This window comes from Amblyomma maculatum, chromosome 7 (genome assembly GCF_055883805.1).
Source record: "Amblyomma maculatum isolate TAMU_Amacu chromosome 7, ASM5588380v1, whole genome shotgun sequence".
Classification (NCBI taxonomy): domain Eukaryota; kingdom Metazoa; phylum Arthropoda; class Arachnida; order Ixodida; family Ixodidae; genus Amblyomma; species Amblyomma maculatum.
Window position 1 is genome coordinate 120897291 of NC_139350.1, and position 20392 is coordinate 120917682.

The window sequence follows — 20392 nt, forward strand, 5'->3', positions numbered from 1 at the left end:
TTCCGGATAGCTGGCGGCAGAGTAAATGAATTTGATTTATAAAGGGAAAGGAGACAGGATGCACATAAAATCCTACAGGCCGATTACTATAACATCTGTTATGCACAGGTTAGCCATGCAGGCGGTGAAATTGAAGGTGCAAGCATGGGTAGAAAGTAACAAGATACTCGGAGAACTTCAGAACGGCTTTAGAAACGGTAGGCGCTTAGATGATAGCCTGTTCGTGCTTACCCAATGCATCGAAATATCTAGAATGAAAAATGAACCTTTGTATTTGGCCTTCCTGGACATAAACGGGGCGTACGACAACGTAAGCAGGGAACTCCTGTGGGACCTATTAAAAGAAGAAGGCATCGGTTATGAGATAATAGAGTTCCTACAGGAAATATACCGGGATAACAAAGTAGAAATTACGTGGGAAGGGTTAAGAAGTACGGAGGATGTCAAAGTATGCAAAGGATTAAGACAAAGCTGTCCTCTATCACCGGTGCTGTTCATCCTTTATATAATAAACCTGGAACGGAGGATACAAGACAGTAACCTAGATTTTAACCTGTCATATAGATTAGGTGAAAAGGCGGTAGAGCAGCGCCTGCCCGGTTTGATGTATGCAGACGATATTGTGCTGCCAGCTGAGAGTCTGGAAGAATTGCAAACTCTAGTTAAGTATTGCAGAGACGAAGGGGACGCTCTAGGCTTCAGTTTCAGCGCAGTTAAGTCGGGTCTGATGAGTTTCAACGGCTCAACTGATCAGGGTCTTAAGATACAAGGCCATGAAATACCTAGAGTAGCAGAATATAAATATCTGGGGGTACGGGTAAACGAAGGATTGGCATACATTGGAAAGCGTGAGCAATCACTTAAGACCAAAGGGCGAAGGAATGCCGGGATAATGAAGCATAATGCATTGTGGGGATACAATAGGTATGAGGTTTTGAGGGGTATTTGGAAAGGAATTATGGTGCCCGGACTTACTTTCGGAAATGCGGTTTTGTGCCTAAAATCAGAGGTACAGTCGACATTAGAAATAAATCAGAGATCCGTTGGACGATTAGCACTAGGTGCCTACGGCAAAACTACAAATGAGGCGGTGCAGGGAGATATGGGCTGGGCATCTTTCGAAGCACATGAAGCTCAGAGTAAAACATTTTATGAGGAACGCCTGAGGAAATTGGACAGTAACAGATGGGTAGCTAAAGTATTTAAATACCTGTAATTAAAAAGCGTGGACTCACAATGGAGGAAAAGAACTAGGAAATTAACTAGAAAGTATGCTAGTCACAAGGACGGAGAAATAAAGAGCATTAAGCAACAGGTGAAAAACACAGAAGGTAAAAATTGGATAAATTCGATCGAAAAGAAACAGAGTGTGGAATTATACCGTAAGTGGAAAATGCAGATCCGGAAGGAAGATTTCTTTTATAACTCAAGAGGCAGTGCCCTACTTTTTGAAGCTAGATCAGGGTGCCTTAGAACACGCAGCTACAAAAAGAAATTTAACAATTGAGATGACGCATGTGCTGTATGTGGAAACTCCAGTGAAACAATTGACCATATTATATTCGAATGTAATGGTATCCATCCGGAAGTTGATGCAGGCGCAATCACATTTCCTGAAGCTCTGGGGTTTAGAGATACCAGTGGCCGGTTGAATAAACCGGCGGTGGAAACTAGAAAAAGCGACTGGAAGATTGGTGGCTTAAAAGCAGAGAAGTGACATAATGTTAGTAATGTAGGAACAAAAATTTAATACATAGAATGATGGTTTAGTTAACCATTCTAAAAAAATAATTAAGATATATGGAGAAACATGAGCATGACAGATACTGCTACCACCCCGTTTCAAAGGGGAGGCTCCTATATTCCATCCTTCCATCCATCCGTCAAGCCATCTGCGTAAAGCGGGCGGGCGGCGAGCCTTCAGCCACACGTTGCAACGCCGCCTACCGCGAAGGCCGCTCGCCGAAATGAGCGGATGAAGCAACGGCGAGCTGCAAAGATCCATGAAGAGCGTGAAGAAAGGCTGGCTAAGCGGCGTGTTCAGTATGCGGCTCGGCGACAACGTGCAGCCTCTACTGCCGAAGCTACTGAAGAAACTATAGAAGTACGCCTTGACTTGATGAGTTTGCTTAACGCTATGGATAGTGATGCTGAAATGAGTAGTGTATCGGTGTCTAGTGCTGAACATTGGAACGCGACTAAGCGACAGCGACGTGCTTTCGCAACTACCAGGCTTAACCAAGCTAATCCCCAGCTAATTGTTTTTCCTGCACTGCACGGGCCGGATTTTCCAGCCCCTGCCCTGGCCCACCGTTTGAAGCCCATCCCGGGCCCATGGTTCCAATCTCATGGGCAATGATTACATGGCCCAGGCCTGGACTGGGACAGCGCGAAACCTGCAAAGTAAGTCTGAACAGACGCCTTAAGATGTATTACATAACTAGCATAGTTATCTAATAGAGTGCGATGGGAGGCTAGTTGGTAATGCCTTATTGAAAAACTTAACTGCGCCAAAAGGACGGGACAAGAGAAGAACACAGGACAAACTCATTCTAACAACTTGTTAGTCTGCATTTGTCCTGTGTTCTTCTCTTGTCCCGTCCTTTTGGCGCAGTAATGTTTTTCAATAATAGCATAGTAAATCAAGATGAGATAAAAACCTTACAAAATATATTCTTGGTAGTGAAGGGCCCAGTTAAAGTATAAAAAAATCAAAGGCTTGGTGAAGAATATTTTGGTAGAACATTTTATTTAAAGCTACTTAGCACAATGTACGTTTAAAAGCTATAGATTACGAGCGTGTTAACTATGACTACGTATTAGAAATTACTTCTTGGTGCAAGATCTTTGCTTAATCACATACAAAAAAGACTGCCCTCGGCAACTTTGCCGCAGGAACGTGGGTGGGCAAGGGAGGAAAAACAAAAGTATGTGAAGAAGTCGTGACCACATTGCCACATCTCTGGAGACGAAAAGCAGATGTGCCTGTTTATTGTGCATGTATATGTGTGAATATCCAGATAGTCCTAAAGCTCTTATCTGATGGCCTTTCTTGTACCGTAGCTGGCCGTCGAATTTTTTTTTTTGAAGTAATGACTGCCTGTCGAGCAGTCGATTGAAGGTCCTTGTCCAGGCGCCATTATGAGGCTTCAAACGTCCAGTCGTTAGCGGTAACACAAAGCTGATAAACTGCAGGGTTTCCTCTGCCAGATGCTACAAAGTGTGCTCACTGATTGCTGAGAAATCGTAAGCTGGTGGTGTTGAGTACTTTAATAGGCTCGTGCTCATGCAAATGGGCCATGTGTCATGCATTACAGGCTACAGCACTCAATAACGCCTGCACTGCAGTACTGTGTGCTACTGGATTTTGAGCTTTTTCTTTTTAACTTTTCATCCGAAGTTATTTGGACAAAGCACTTAGTGGCACTGCTGATTAAACTCTGTTTACAAATGCGCTTTCTCTCATTTGCTGTCAACAAAAGTACCCGTAGTGGTTTATTTATAAACCTTTGGAATGATTTTGGTGTCGGAATTGCATCATTTCTGAAAGAAGCCATAGACAGCTATACCTAGTTTAGCCTGGGTCCGCAACTGCAAGTCCGGGCCTGGCCCAGGCCTGCGACGTCGAGCCCGGCTCAGACCCAGCAAAACAGCAATTTTCCAACCCGGCCCAAATTCATGCTGAGCTCTACTTCATACTAGAGGTGTGCACAGGCTAAAAGTTTGAGCCTGGGCCCGACGCTGTAGGCACGAGCCCGGCCCGACTCTGAAAGTGACTGAGCCTGGCCGGCGCCCAAATTTAAGGGCCGTGCCCGGCCCGTCATGCTAAAATAGCATTTGAAGAGGTATGAAAAAGAAGACAATAATTTCAGGATCGCAGGTTTATCCAAGGCCTTGAAATGTAAAGCTCTCATGTTTGAAATGACAGATTCGCTGAGCATATGAGGCACAGCACATACGTACAATTAAGTTATTGTGCAAAAACAAGTTATGTAAATAATTTGAGGCATCGGCGCTCCAGGATAATGAACCCGGTAGCGCCAAAGTTTCATCCACTGCTGCAACATGTAGCTGGAATGATTAAGTGTGTGCTAGCTCTGAACCTAAACAAATGGTTGGTTTTATGGTATAAAGTGCTCTGCGAGCTCGCCTAGCCCACCGTATGTCTTTCACCTAAACATCAGCACCGGTGTTGACAAAGTGGAAATGCGAAACTAATGGCCCACAAGCGGCCTCTCTGCTAGGTCACTGACGGCAGCAAAAGATCCTTTCGCGACGAAGAAGTGGGGTGGAAAGGCGGGTCGACGCCGGGAAAGAACTCTGAAGCTATTGCGTGGGGAGGACGCAGTCAAATACTGTACAGCCGATTCAAGGCGCTTACCGCACTATGGCCGTATTCACGCTTTCGCAAAAGTTTCATGCGTTCGTGATCAGGGTGTCCGGCCCGGCCTACCCGAGATAAATAAACCTTACCCCGTGCCCGGTGCGAGCCCAAGGTAGACGGCTTCCGAGCGGACCGGGCCGAGTACGGGCTTTCAGGCCGGATAGGGCCTGTGCACACCTCTACTCCATACACTCTATTAATGTTATTTGCCATGGATAAGCTTCCAGCAGGCAGTACCAGGGTGCCTAGCAAAGGGGAAAACTGGAAATTGTCAGGGAAACTATAAAAAGTTTGCCAAGTCAGGGAAAATGGCACGATATAGTCTGCAGTGCATCTTCATTTTAAGCTGCTGCCCAGCAAATCTTTTATTCGTGCATTGGATTGTCAAAACGTTTATTTGGGGCCTGCAGTAGAACGCGCGCTCGCGCGCTCCGGACGGGGCCTACGTCGTCCTCTGGGCCCTGGGCGCGCGGCCTGGGTCCCCGCTCGCCGTCCCTGCCAGGCCAGCGCCTTGATGACCTGCTGGACAGCCCGGCGTTGTTCCCTTTGATTGTCGCTCCCTGCGGCTGCTTCCAGTCGCGGCGAGATCCTCCCAGACAGCTTCTTCCTGGCACTTGTTGCAATTCTACAGAATGTGTGCGAAGCCGGCCGTCTCCGCTCGGCAGACTCTGCATTTCTCTGTCGGGTGCGTCTCGGGATACATTCTGTACATCAGCGACGGGCTGGGGAGTGAGCCCGTCTGTAGCTGTCTGAATAAAACGGCTTGCTCTCGACTGAGCCCCAAGCAAGGGGGTGGCAGAGTTCTGGAGCTAGGCGGGACGCCTTGGTTATTTCGTTGTAGTCGGTCATTCGGTCCTTGGTGCTGAACCACAGCGGCCAGTCGACCGAGGCGCGGTCCCTTAGCGCATGCGCCTCGGCGTGTGCCGTCTCGTTGTGGTTAGCGTTGCGGTCTGACGCCTCGCCCGCGTGCGCCGGGAACCACTTGATTCTCACTTGTTTGCTGCCATCGTCGTTCTTGGTTGCCTGCAGTATGCGCACCGCTTCCTTCGCTATCCTGCCTTTGTCGTAATTTCTCACCACCTGCCTCGAGTTGCATAGCACTGTGTGGCAGTCGCGGTCGGCGATGGCCAGGGCGATGGCCACCTCCTCCGCTTGCTCTGCCTTGGTGCATCTCGTGCTGCGGTCGTGCGGACGGTGCCGCGGTCGCGTCGACGACGACCGTCGTGAAGCCGTGTATCTTGGCGAACTCAGCCGCGTCAACGTAGCGTGCATGTGTGTCGGCCGCGTGCTGGTCTATCAGCGCCTTGGCTCTCGCTGCTCTCCTCCCTTTGTTATACTCCGGGTGCATGTTCTTCGGTACCGAGTCCAATATGATGTTGCGCCTGATCTCATCGGGGACGGGGAGCTGCGTCTGCTCCCTGCCTTGATATCCAATTCCCAGGTTGTCCAGGATTTTCCGGCCGGCCTTGGTCGCAGACAGTCATTCGAGTTGCGCGGCGCGTTGGGCCTCCGCTATCTCCTCCAGCGTGTTGTGCACCCCCAGCTGCAGGAGGCGTTTGGTGCTCGTTGTTTCGAACAGTCCCAGTACCGTCTTGTAGGCTCTGCGGATGGGTATATCTATCTTGTTTCTCTCGCTCTTCTTCCACTTGTGGTAGGCCGCCACGTACGTTACGTGACATATGACGAACGAGTAGATCAGTCTGATCAGGCTCTCTTCCCTCATTCCACTTTTCTTGTTCGTGATTCGTTTGAGTAGTCTCGTGGCGTTCGCCGCTTTCGCAATGAGCCGGGTGACGGTCTCGCCGTTTCTTCCGTGCGTCTCGATCGTCATTCCGAACACTCTGATCTTGTTGACTTTTGGGAGCGCGTTTCCCTCTCTGGTCTTGACTTTGATTGCCTCGTACTCTCTTGGGCTGCTATTGGGTTTGCGGTGCTTGACGGGCGGGTAGACAAGGAGCTCCGACTTCCTCGGCGAGCATCTGAGCCCCGATCCGTCGAGTTGGTCTTCAATCGCATCAACGGCCGCCTGTAGGGTGGATTCGATGTGGGCATCGCTGCCCCCTTCCACCCACAGCGTTATGTCGTCCGCGTATATCGTATGTCGGACTTCATTGATGTTCCTGAGCCTTTCGGCCACTCCTATCATCACGAGATTGAAAAGCACCAGCGAGATGACCGATCCCTGAGGTGTGCCTGTGCTTCCCAGCTTCTTCTCCTGTGCTTGGAGGTCCCCCGCTCTGAGCTCGGCCGTTCTGTCCGTGAGGAAGTCTTTGATGTAATTGTATGATCTCTCTCCCATGTTGAGTTTCGAGACTTGCGATAGGATCGCTGAGTGCTTCACCTTGTCGAAGGCGCTCTGCAGGTCGAGTCCCAGTACTGCTTTGTTGTCGCCGGTGTTGCCGTCGATGATCTGGTGCTTGAGTTGTATCATGGCGTCTTGGGTACTTAGATGCTGCCTGAAGCCAATGATCGTTTCCGGGTAGAGATCTTTCTCGAGCTATTTTTGCCACCTGTTGAGCAGGACGTGCTCCAACACCTTGCCCACGCAAGATGTGAGCGATATGGGTTGGAGGTTATCCGTGTCGGATGGCTTGCCCGGCTTGGGGATCAGGATGATCTTGGCCTCCTTCCACTGCGTCGGCAGCGTTCCCGTTTTCCAGCATTTGTTGTAATAGCTCGTGAGGCTTTCTATGGATTTGTCGTCGAGGTTCTTAAGCGCCTTGTTGGTGATGCGGTCCAGCCCGGCCGCCGACCTGCTGTTGAGGTCCTGCAGTGCCGTGCGAACTTCTTCTACGTCTATATCTGTCGAGACGGGCACTGGGCAGCCCCCCGTACGGCCCGTGGCACTCCGTGGGCGTAGTCGGCAGGTATCTGTCGCTGATGCGTTTCGTCAAATTATCGGCGCCGTGTTTAGTGACTTCTCGATGGATGAGTTTCGCCAGTCGGTCCCTTTGGTGTGACTTAGTCTTGGTTTCGTCGAGCAGATGCTTCAGCAAGTTCCATGTTTTCCCGTTATGCATCTTGCCGTTGGCAACGTTGCATATCTCGTTCCACTGTTGCGCACATAGCGTGCGACAGTGGTCCTCGATTGCTCGGTTGAGTTCTGCGACTTTCGTAGCCTATGATTAAGGCGTTTTTTCCATCTGTTGAGAATGGACTGCTTGACCTCGATAAGATGGGCCAGTCGGCTATCTATTCTGTTCGTTTCGAGGTCTGTTACTATGTCCTTGCTTGAGTTTCGAACATCTTGGAGGATCTTGTTGGTCCACGTGTCGATGTCGTCGATTTCGGTCTCTTCCGCCTCCTGATTTCTGTTATCTCTGAAAGCGGTCCAATTGATCCACGTATGTTTCCTGACGTTGGTACTGCTCTGCTCCGGTATGACGATTTCGACGATCATGTGGTCGCTGCCGAGGTCCACCCCGTGTTCCTCCACGTGATCGTGATCGGTTCGTTGTTCTTGACGAATGTGTGGTCGGGGCTGGTATCTCGGGACACGGAGTTGCCAATTCTCGTTGGGTAAGCCGGGTCGGTTATGAGGGTATAGTCGAGTTCCGCCGCGTCTTCGGATAAATTTCTGCCTTTCGCATTGCTCTTGACATAGCCCCACGCCGGATCCATCGCATTAAAGTCGCCGCATGCAATCAGCGTGCTCTGGCTGGCCGTCGTGATTGCCTTGTTAAGAATGGCTTTGACCTCTGCAGTCTCCGCGATGGGTTACTGTAAATGTTCAAAATGAAGATGCAGTTTTTTCTTTGCTTGGTCGGTATGAGTTCGGTGAGCGTGTGTTCAATCCTGACGTTGCTTAGCCGGTGTTGCTTAGCCTTCCTGACCAGGGTACACAGGCCTCTGCCATCGATCGGGCCCGCGTGCACCCTGTAGCCGGGGAGGGACGGCTTGTCCGTTAGTGTTTCTTGTAGGATGAGCACGTCGGGCTTGCGAGCCGCGTGCTCGATGTGCTGCTGGACGACTGCCCTCTTCTTGACGAAGCCGCGGCAGTTCGACTGCCACACTGTTATGCCTGTGGAGTTGGAGGCCATGATTGTCCTATTCGGAATTCTCCAAGTTGCTGCACTTGGTTGACTTGACGCTGTACTGGCGCGAACGTTGGGTTGCTTAGTATTAGTTGCACGCTTCTTTCCAGATTGTTGTGTCTATGACATTCTCCGTTTGGAAGGCTCCGATGGCTTCCTTCATCGATTTGATCATATGCTCGAGGCTGTTGAGTTTGGCCTCGATGTTGTTGTTGCTGCTGTCGGTGCTGCAGTTGCTCATGTTGTTCTTGGTCTTGCGTGATTCGATGGCCCTCTTCTTCGTTGCCGGCTCCTTGTCTGCATCGGCCGTAGTTTCTTCGGCCTTGTTGCCGCTCGGGCTGGATCTTTGCTGTTCGGCGTTGCGGAGGGCGCTGCGGATCTCCGCGATTTCCTTGGTGAGGTTGTTGATGGTGGCTCGCAGGGTCGCGTTCTCCTTTTTCAGGGCCTCGTTGATCTTTCGTTCCTTGGTTGAAGCGTTGTTGCTCGAATTGGTCTTCATGATACCTCGTGCGGCGTTGCCCCAGCCGACTCTCGCGCGACGGTGATCTTTGGGTTTTCGCTTTTCACGCGTCCCTGCTTTGGCTCCTGCAGCTTCTATTTCTCGACTGCGCGCGGTCTCTCGATGGCATTCTTGACTTACGGGCAGTGGTTTGTCGAGTGGTGGGAAATCGCTCTCCGACGGCAGCTGGTGGCCGACCTTTCGGCGCTCCCACTGACGCTTGCGAACGACGTAGGGAACCTTGTATCTGGCTTTACATTCTCTGTCGGCGGTCGGGTGAGCGCCGCCGCAAAGTTTGCATTTGGGTGTACATTTGTGGTCTTCTTTGGGGTTCGCTTGGCCGCAATCCCTGCAGATCCGGTTGGTTGGCGTCGGGCACACGTCCTTGCAATGCCTGACCTAACCACACTGGTGGCAGAAATCAATTTGCTTTCTGTACAGGTGGCACTGTATGAGCGTTACACCATATCGGACAAAGTTCGGTACCTTGGGTCCTCTGAAGGCTACTATGATCGTGGTCGTGTTGCCGATTCTTTTGGCGCCTACGGCGAGTGGGGTTCTGTCGTTTACAATGTTGCTGTCGAGTTCTTCGGCTTTCTCGTCGGCAGGGATGCTTCGGATGATGCCCTTCACGGTGTCGTGCGGCGCCGTGCGGTACGCGCTGACTTCGAAGGTCTTGTCTTGAATGTATATAGCTTGAATTCTTGAGCAGCGGACGGCGTTTTCTTCCTTGGGCGTGTTGATTACCATTATATTTTGTTACGCGTTAGGGTAGATGGTGTCCGATGCATTCTCTTCGTTCGTGATCTTGGCCGCGGCGAGAATGGCCGCAGCCACGGTCGTAGTGCCGATCTTGGTGATGTCGAGTCCCCCTCGCGATCTGATTACGATCTTGTTTTGCTCCAGCGGCATGGCTGGCATTCTCGCTGCCTTGATGGCCATGGCTCTAACGTTCTTATTTCCTTTCGCTTTCTTGCTTACTTGGTTGTCGGTCCCGGCGAGCTTCGCGTCGAGGTCTCGTTGACGGAGACTTGACATGCGTTCCCCCGCGAGCGTCCATCCAGGGCCGCGGTGGAATTCCTCGGGTGAAATTTCTTCGCCTTGAACTTGCACGGTCATTGGAGAGTCGGAGAGCGTTGCCAGAACAGACGTTTCTTCCATCTCGGGGCTGAGTGGCTGCCGCAGAGGCGGCGAGCCGCGGCAGTCGCGACAGCGATGAGGCCTATCGCTCGCGGAACACATCTAGCGGAACCGCCCCCCGCACGGCGGTGATGAAAACTGTCCGGTAATTCAAAGAAAAAGGCGTACCTTTGGGAACTTTCAATATCCATCGGTGCTTCTCGACTTCACGAACACATCGAGATAGAGAAAACGTTGATTTGCTCAAATTAGCACTGCGAAATTAATCATAAATGACGGAGCCGACGTGAACGCGTCCGTTCGCTTCGGCGATCGCAGCGCCATCCCTTTTATTCGTGAAGCTTATTTTTTCTGTCTCGCCAGCATGCGGCTGCAAGGCGAGGCGCAATATACGTATTACTTTAATGCCAACGCATGGCTGAGCTGCCACAATAAAACCAATACGCACTTGAGGTTGGTACCGAATACAATACGCAGAAGTGCTGCGTGAGAGTAGTACGCGCCGAAACGCGGGAATAACCGTGCCAGCAGTGGCCGGCGAATGGCTTTTTGCGGGGTGGGTGGCTTGCGTGCTTTGAGGCTGGCATCAGAGCACTTTAAATTTTCAGTAAATTTTTGACGTTCTTAACAGCCATTAACGTTAATAACAGCCTTTTCGGTATTGTATTTTACCGAATATGATTAATAAATAGCTTTTCATTGTAAATTATCCGTCTATGCTCATTATCATCAGAAGCTACATTTTTGAGCCTCTTCTCGTCGGGGAATTTGGACTGAAATAATAAGGGAAAATTTGGAAATGTCGAGGATTTTGAAAACAGAGGTTTGCTAGACACGCTGAGTACGTAGGTAATCTTATTTAAGAAGACATTATAGGCCATGATTTCTTTGTCCTGGAAACCTGGGCGATATCTGGTTTACATGACTACCTTAAAAATATCGCCCAGATGTGTCCCTTGCCTGCAGTTGCTCTCTGTCCAAACAGCATTCTAGTTATTTGCTAACACTGTAGCGCATGCAGCGCAGAACATAAGGAGCTCTTTATTTGCTGAAAGATGATTGTGAGAATGTGAAAAATTTAAGTCAATGCTATTTTAATGGAAAAATGCCACTGGCCTTGTATAGTCATTTAGGGCCAATTGGCGAGAAAATTTTGCTCAAGGTTTCTACAAGCAGAGTAGACACTGCTGTCATTTTTAATAGCTATTGGGCGCGAGCACCACCACTGGAGCGAACGGCGCTAGCGTCGACCTAGGGGAGCAAGTGGGATCACATGACTCCTCTTACTGCTGCTGAAGCAGACGCTCGATTGAATTTGTGTGTTTTAAAAGCTAATCGTAGCGTTTATTTCTGTAGCTTGGGTTGATATAGTGCCAGCCTTGCACTTCTGGCCTTGCTTCGTGACTGAGGCTGCTGAAATTTAAGCTGTTTCTACGGTACGCTACTGCTTTGCACCCGGACGTAAGCGAGGGAACCCGGCGCAAGCTCCTATTCCTACTCGAAACATAAGCTCACAGGACCTTCCTTAATCAAAATTTCAATGGGCAAATTAGCGAGTGATCAGTCTCATGATGGGCGCAACAGACATTTCAGCGAGCGAGATTTCGTCCATAGAGTTGGGCTAAGAGTTCGGTGAGTGACAGAAGAAGCGGCGCGCGCGTTTTAATTTGCGTTTATAACTTGTGAAGCTAATAGTACTATTGCTGGAAGGATGGAAGAGGTGCTGGCTTCCTCATGGAGCAGTACCCTCCCAAAGAAAGGAGGGATCGTGTGAAGGACAGAAGGTCTCAAATTGTTCTAAATGAACGCGTTGACATGGAAGTTTCACTGAACTAAAAGATTCTGCCGCCTCGGGCAGTGGTATGCATGGTGAGGTGTCTCAGGCAGCGTCTCCAGTACTGTAGTAATTTCAAATGTCAGAGTCCGTGAACAAACAAAAGATAGAGCATTGCATGCATGTTGTGATGTGCGGATCGAGATATGCGTAAAATAAAATAAACTATTACTCTGCGCGGGGAAATCAAATATCCGCTCTATTCCAGAGTGCCATTGGGGGTATTCAGTGCACAAGGATTCGCCACGTGGAGCGCACATCTTCATACTTGATAAAAAATTAATCCATGCCATCCCCACAGTCAAACCTGCTTGCTCTACTATGTTCAAGGAAGCAGAGGAAAGGTGCAGCTTCCACCGGCGTTATGCGAAGGCGCTCAGCATGTCAGACTCCTGACAGTCCTCTGCTCTTGCAGAGGAATCCCATTACCTGTGCACTAACTGTTTACATCTGACTAGTTGTGTGGTAGTTTCAGTTGTTGTTTCTTTTCATTTTATTTTTTCATAGCAGCAGAAATGCTGCAGCCGGTGCGCATCGTCGTAGTAGTAAAGCTCGCCAACTACGATAACTCTGATTCGGGGAAGCGCTTTTTTTGCCCATTGAGTGGGTCTCATTCCTCAAAATAAGCTTATACAGGCCTAGACGGAGGTATATATTAAATAAATAAATGAACGTAATGCTAACGCACAACTCACCTGCCTAGGAAAGCATCCCACAGCAGCAGTTCAACGTGCTTTATCGAATCGCGGCCTCGGCGGCCACTGTGTGCTGTGCGATGTCAGTGGACGTTAAAGAACCCTAGGTGGTCGAAATTCCCGGAGACCTCCACTGTGGCGTCGCTCATAGCCTGAGTCGCTTTGGGACGTTAAACCCCCAAAACCAAAACCAAACCACTTACATCGTCTTGCGGGCGCTTCCGAGAGGTGGCGCCACAGTATGTCTTCGCGCCCAATAGGTACAGTGAAGAAGGCGATCCGACAGAGCCACAAGGCACAGCCTTTTGGTGTAGCATTTTCGAATCGCGACCACCAGAGAGCCATTTTTTGTTGCTCTCTTCGCAGGCGTTTTTGTGGCGCTCTGCATGTACTTTACTTTGATACACATGCTTTATTTTGATGAATGCATGATGCTTGCGCACTTGAAACTATTCTTTTTGGATGGAGGTATGCTCCTTTATAGACCTGCACTCTGAATTCTGTCTTTAGGAGTGCCTAAGGGTGATACCTTCAGCCCAGGTGGGTGTTTATCCAGGGCTGCAGCTATGTAGAAAGCATTTATTTCCAGTCGGCTTATAGTAAAGCTCTTTTTGCCGTGCCTAAATGCACTAAATATTCAAGACAGCTGATTTGGAGTTGGTCGAAGGGAGTCTGGAGTTGGTCCCTGGACATCGCCATTCCTGTCAGCCCAGCTGCCGATCATACAACCAGGAATCGGCGTTGGTGACAAGACGTTGTTAAACGGTTCTTTGTCAAACGAGGCTACCTACCACATTAGGCTTCTGCGGTGCAGTCTCCATAGCTGCTCGAGCAGATTACATGTGTCTGCGTTCGGAAATTAGATGATTTGGAAAGTAAGTGGAATGAAAGTTCCTAACTGCATCACGATAGGCATAAATAACACAAGCATATTTGTTGTTGCAGAGCTTTACTGCTGACAGAGGCCGCGAAAACTCATTCCATGTGCAACTGCTCTACAGGAATGCCAGCAGAATTGACGGAAAGCATAGCACACTTTTGGCGATGCACACTTATGACGCATCGGCGGAGCACTTTTCTTTCTTCCACTGCAGCCTTGAATGTGACGGTCAACATCCTTTTCTCCGCGACCGTGACGGGGCATGGATAGCATAGGGAGCTATGGCCAACTACTGGTCGCCAGTGCACTGTTTGCTTCAGCTCAGGCAACGACCGCGTGGGGTGGCCTGTAAATATGCACTGCAGGAGGCCATCTTATTACGCCGTAATAGCAAGAGTGATAGATATGCTTACCTCGCCACCTTTGTATTCCTATAGCAGTATTCTAGGAACGTGATCTTGGGAACGGACTTCCTTAGTGAGCATCAGGCGATCATCCACCTTCATACCATGCCCAGCACGCTTTTGACGGACGAAGCCATCACTGCGGTGACAACCATGGAAAATTCCATTCCTTTGAATCTTCTGGATGAACAAGTCAGCGTCCCACCTCGCTAAGCATCATGGTCACCGTTGTCGCCAAGTATGCCAAGAACATTGAAGCAATTATTAAAGAAAACACTGAGTTGCTTCAACACTGAGGAATGGGCTTTGCTCATTTCTGTAATGGCTAAGCTAAAATTGATAAACTTTAGCTAGGAATAATGGCGCCTCAACAAAGGCATGGCAACTGCAGTTGCAGAGCAACTTATGGACATGCGTGATGTGTTTGTAGTTTGATAGATCCGAAGAAACCCTTGTGCCTGAATACTACACGCTGTGCTTTGATGTCAACATAGCGCTGCCTGGGCACAAACAAGACCAGATCTGCAGCCTGCTTCGGGGCTACAGGAATCGTTTTTTGTCCTCATCAAAGGTCCGAGCCAATGCCAGACATTGTGTTCAACTGATGAGCATACTTCACCATTCCACCAAAGCCCCTACCGTGTGTCGCCATGAGAAACCAAAGCCACCAGAGTGCCAATGTATGAAATGCTTCATGACGTCATTCACCCTTCTAAGAGTCACTGGGCAGCACCAATTGTCCTCATGTAAAAGACTGAACTCTATGGTTCTGCGTCTGTTACCGCAAACTAAACAGGATAACGAAAACGTCTACGCCTCCCAAGGATCGACAATAACCTTGACCGACCGGCACGCCAAGCACTTCTCATCGATGGACCTCAAGAGTAGATACTGGTAAATCAGAGTCGATGATAGAGACCGATGGAAGACCGCTTTCATCATGCTGGACATGTTATCTTACTTTGATGTCATGCCATTTGGCCTTTATACTGCACCAGCAACGTGTAGAGTCCTGGACACAGTGCTAGCAGGCCTCAAGGGATAAGCCTGTCTTGTCTATCGACGATGTAGTCTTTGCGTAAGCTTTTGAGGAATACTTGGAGACGGAGGAAGTGTTGCGCGCAGTCAAGTTAGATTTCCCTCTGAAGCCTAAGGAGTGCTACTACATGTACCAAGAGCTGTTGTTCATTAGTCACATAATACACAAAGATTGCATATGCCCTGACTCAGAAAAGAGCCTTTATTACCCAGTTCCTGCAGCCAAGAAAGCTGTGAGCAGATTTCTTGTCCATGCAAAAACTGACCCAGCTTGACAGAGGCAGATGTGACATTTAATTGGGAAGCACCGCAAGTACAATTCCTGAAGCAACTGCAGCATCGTTTAATGAAGTCTCCTCTAATCCTCGGGTACTTCGACAAAAATGACTACTGAAATTCATACTGACACAAGCAGCATAGACCTGGCGCCATCCTTGTGCAGAAAAGCGATGGGCTGGAGAAAGTGATCATTTATGTTAGCCATTCCCTATCGAATGCCGAGGCTAACCACTTGCATGGCAAAAGAAGAGCATCTTGGTATTATCTGGGCTACATTGAAATTTTGTCTCTGCTTGCATGGATGACCGCTCAAAGTTGTGACCGATTACGCATTGTGCTGGCTTGCTAGTTTGAAGGACCCCTCAACTGCCTCACTTGATGGATGGAGCCTGCGCCTTCAGGAGTTCACCGTCATCTACAAGTCTGGACACAAGCACCTAGATATGTTGACTTCAGAGGTGAGATAGTTGCGCCAATTGCTCCACTCTGATAAATGCTGCCCCAAAAGCTATAAATAAGCCAAAATTGCTCCAAAAAGCCCAGGCAAGCATGATGCTTTGTTTTGCCCCACATGTCGCAGTTTCTAGGGATGCCCAAACATTCAAAATGGCTTGCGATAACAGTCGCTATTTCATTCTAACCACACTTGTTTTAGGTATCTGATTGATGTGAATATTTGGAAATAATGGGTTTTTTATTTGTCTTCACTAGGGGTGGCCAGCCATTAAGATTTTAAACAATATTCACTGGTTGCAGCATTTCACAATGGTCACATCAGTTGCTGTTTTGTGAAATCGATGTGTGGCAGTGCTAGTAGCTAGGCACGATAGCAATGCTTTGGCAGCATCGAGATGCTGCACTTGTGGAACCAGTCTCAAGAGCATAGTGGAACGCGCGCTGCGAGTGCATTGCACCGTGTAGGCGTGGCTGACATAGCGCAAGCTTTTCAAATCTTTAGTCTGTCATCTCATGTGTTCATATCGCAGCGATCGCTTTAATCCTATGGATGCTTGGTAAGGTCTCATTAATTCAACCATTAGGTCAGAATAAGAGCCATGGTGGTCTTGGCCCATGCAAGTGTGTAGTATAAGACGCTCACTAATTGGGACAAGGCGGGCTCTCGCAGAGTTTAATTCGGATGTGGTACGACACCCGAAGTACGACTTGCACATTCAAAAATCACCAAAATAGTCTTCCCGAATCTGATTTTATTGGAATAGTGGTGCACATGCACCTCATGCGGACTATGTAGGCACTTCGATGATAGTAGTCCCCAATTTCGAAGTACAGCTCAGTGACATAGTTTCGGTTTTCTTAGCTTCATGCTAACCCGTGGCATAGCCTCCTTATACTCTCTGTGCCTGGCAACTCCGCGCTCCGCGGCCGTCGTTGCCGCTCCTCTCCATTGAAAAGTTATGCCGCTGGGTACCGAGAGATGGCGACAGCGACGTAGGGTCATCCTCGCCAGGCGAGTGCCGGGTGCGCCGTGTTGCAAAGCGGTCCGGATAGCCGTGCGCTGTAGCTCTCTCGCTATTTCATGGACTGTTTTGCAGTATGTAAGGTCATCCCAGTCGAAAAAAACTGCAGAACTTTGTCACAAACACGACAAAATATCCTGTAGTTCTGTCGTAACCATCAAACTTTTCTGTAGTTCTGTAGTACTTTCCTGTAGTTCTGTAGTTTTTCTGTAGTATATTTCTGTTGTCTGTAGTTCTGTGGCACTTTTCTGTTGTAACTACAGAAATTTCTGATGTTACTACAGAACGTTCTGTTGTCACAACAGGTTTCCCGCCAAAACCGCACAGAAATTCTGTCGTAACATCAGAAAATTTTCTGTAGTTTTTTTTCGACTGGGATGCTTTTACTTTTACCGGTATTCGGTGCTGCAGGAATGCAATATTGCACCAACTGGTTAGTGCCAGCTTTGCTTTATCCTTCCGGCGATCGCTGCGCTGTGTTCACCTGCATTGAGGCTTGTGAAAAATAGTGACAGCCCCAAAAACTGTGTTTATTAAGCGTCAATACTGCAATAGTTATGTTAGATGTGCACATGTGCTTTTTGGACTGAAATGTTAATTTTTTTTTCTGCCTAGCTCGCCTGCGTAGTGTATGGATGTACCTCTGCGCAGTTTTTTTCGCAGTATATGCTAATTACGAAATTTTGTGATAAAATAGAAACACAAGCTTTACCTATTGTGAAGATGACTACTTTAAAGTCAGTAAGACCGAATCGTCAAAGCCTATATTAGTTTCCCTTGTCAACTAAATCGCTGTCCCTCTCTAGCATCGGAAACCGCAAAACACGTACTCAACCGCATTGAGGCCTGTGAAAAATAATGACAGCACCAGAATGTGTTTATTACGCGTCAGTACGTTAATAATACGGGTGCCGAACAAGTCGGGGAAGGCGGGGTGGGTTGACGTCAAGTAATCTCGGCATAGGTTGGCAAGGGATGTTGGGAGGCGATGGGAGGTGGCGAGGGAGGTTCGGAGGCAATGGGAGGTGGGGCAGGTGTCACAGTGCAGCTGAAATTCTTCAGTTCATCTTTGATGATGCTGCGCAAATTCACCTTGCTAGCTGAAGAGTTGGAGATACAGCAGAGGGGTTGGTGAGCCCGTAGAGCTCCTCTCGGATCATGGTGCGTATTAGGGACCGCAAATTTCCATCTGTGAGGGAGCCGCCATCGCTGGGGTCTTGCATGAGGCGGCACGACTGTAGCTGGTCCAGACGTTGACATGTGGATGTCAACGGATTTTAACCACAAAGGCATTGAAAGCAGCAGTGTTGATGCCCTTAATTAAGTGGCGAACACGCTCAGATTCAGGCATAGCAGCGTCGACACGGCGACAAAGGGCCAGAACGTCCTCGATATACGACGTATAAGACTCGCGGGGCTGCTGGAGACGAGCTTCAAGTTTTTTCTTTGCCTGCTCTGAGCGACCAGACGGAGAGCTGAAAATTTTCTTTAGCTGGTCCGTGAATGTAGGCCAGTCAGCGATGTCATCCTCATGATTGAGGAACCAGGTTTTGGCGATGTCAGCCAAGTAGAAGACGACGTTGAGCAGTATATGAGCGTCATCCCAGCGGTTAAATGTACTGACCCTGTTGTATTTGTCGAGCCAGTCGTCGACAGCTCCACCGCCAAGGCCAGCAAAGATTTGGGGATCGCGCTGGCGGCTGGTGACTGTCCAGGCAGGGGCAGCCGCAGTAGGAGCAGGAGACGCCGGGGGTAAGCGAGCACCTTTGCCCTCATCCATAGCACAGGACCGTGAACGCAAGCGAAGGCCTGAACGGAGCTCCAGGGAGAACGGTAGGTGGGTCTAAAGCGAGAGGTGGGGAATACTGGCACACAGCGCGCGACGCTTCGAGTAGCAGTCAGCAATGATGATGATGATGGATCTATACAGATGAAAGAGGTGAAAGTTCACGCGCTGCGCTCACAATATTAAATGTGCACGTGCATTTTCTGGACTACGGTGCTAACGTCTTCCCTGGTTAGCTCGTCTTTGTGGCATCTTACATGTGCTCCAGCACAGTATTTTTTGTTTCGCTAACTGTGCAATCGTGTGATAAAATAAAAGCACAAGCTTTGCCTTTTGTGACAATTAATTTGGAGTGAGCGAAACAAAAAGATGCAAAGCGTATATTTGTCTTCATGTTTTCCAAGATAAAACAAATCATTTGTACGACGCGCTGAATCATTGAAAGTAACCACTGATACCGAAATTGGTCTCCAACAGATCTCAATGGCACGCTGCGATGCAGTTGCTCCAATCGTCTGTAAATCAAGCTGGCTTCTGAAGTGTTATCAGTGACGGCAGTCACCGTGAACAATTTTCCCTACTTGTGGCAACTATTCACCACACCACTTCTGCATGGTACTCTTGTAGCACAAGTGCTGTTGTGAAATGTGTAAATAAATGCTGATGCCTTTCTTCTTAAATTTTGTTTCACCGCAGCGTAGACTAGCACTGTAACTTTTCTATTTTCATTTTAGCGGAGCAGTCAAGCCGTTTTTCGAGCCATGCGCAATTTCTTGAAACTGTCTCACATAAAATGTCATTGCCTAACAAGTATCATGATCACTTGTTATGCTTAGAGGCTGTCGGCCGTGCAAGTAAATATGCTGAATATGCGCGATTCATGCTTAGGGACAGTTATCTCGCGAGCGAATGAACGCGCTCCCGTCCCGCGCCGACGTTCGTACCCCTGCGCCTCGACACCTACGTCAGTGGCGCCGTCAGCTACGGGAGCGGCAGTGCCGTGCAACTTTGCTCGACGGCGCCGCTGTATTGTTTGCGCGGCGCGTTGACAGGCACAGAGTATAAAGGAGGCTATACCCGTGGGAATCAAGCGTGGTCGCACTAATCAAAAAGCAGCAGTCGCAAGCCATTGAAGCACTACTCGATTTTCAAGCCTTGTGTCTGCTGTTCTCAATAGGTAACCAATCGGCGACGCAGTTGGCGTGAATGGAAGTTAGGTTTATATCCGGCTTCTGGTTGCTGGTGAACAGTCAAGATCAGCAAGTCTCGTTCTGGACGAGATCAATTCGGGAAAGCAACCCAGAATTTGTCTTTGTGACATCGGTCGAGCCGAGCGGATCCCCGGTCACACACACCCTTCGCGACTCGCAGGTGTGAATGAGACTTTAAAGTGCGTGTTTGTAAGCAAGCACCATTTCTGCTGCCACGACGGGTAAAAAGGCCTTTATGACTTATTGAAGATTTACATTGACCACATGCTCTGACGTTTTTTCAAAAAGTCGATATTTCTGCAATAAAATATTTACATTTCTGCTCCAAGAGCTGCTGTGAAGACCTATTTTGGCCATCCCACACCTGGTACTGCTTATCACGAGCCCCCGTCCCAAAGTGCTGGAAGAAGACAAAATGATAGCATTTTTGGGCCCACAAGCAGCAGTGACTTTGCGCAACATCAGCGCTTAGATTTCGAGCTATGGCACCTCCTTGACTACCTGGAAAGCAAGTCGTCCTTGCCCCCAGAGTGTTCAAATGTGGATAAGCTTCCTTTGTGCTTTGTAATGGCATTCACACCAAACAAGACTGCCTACCTACTTGTCCCTGTTTGCCTTCTCTATGAAATCCTACAGGCCTTTCATAAGCCCAGAGCTGGACACCTCGGCTTTATTTGTGCTCTCGGTCGCATTCAAGTTAAATAATATTGGCCCATACTGGCCTCGTCTA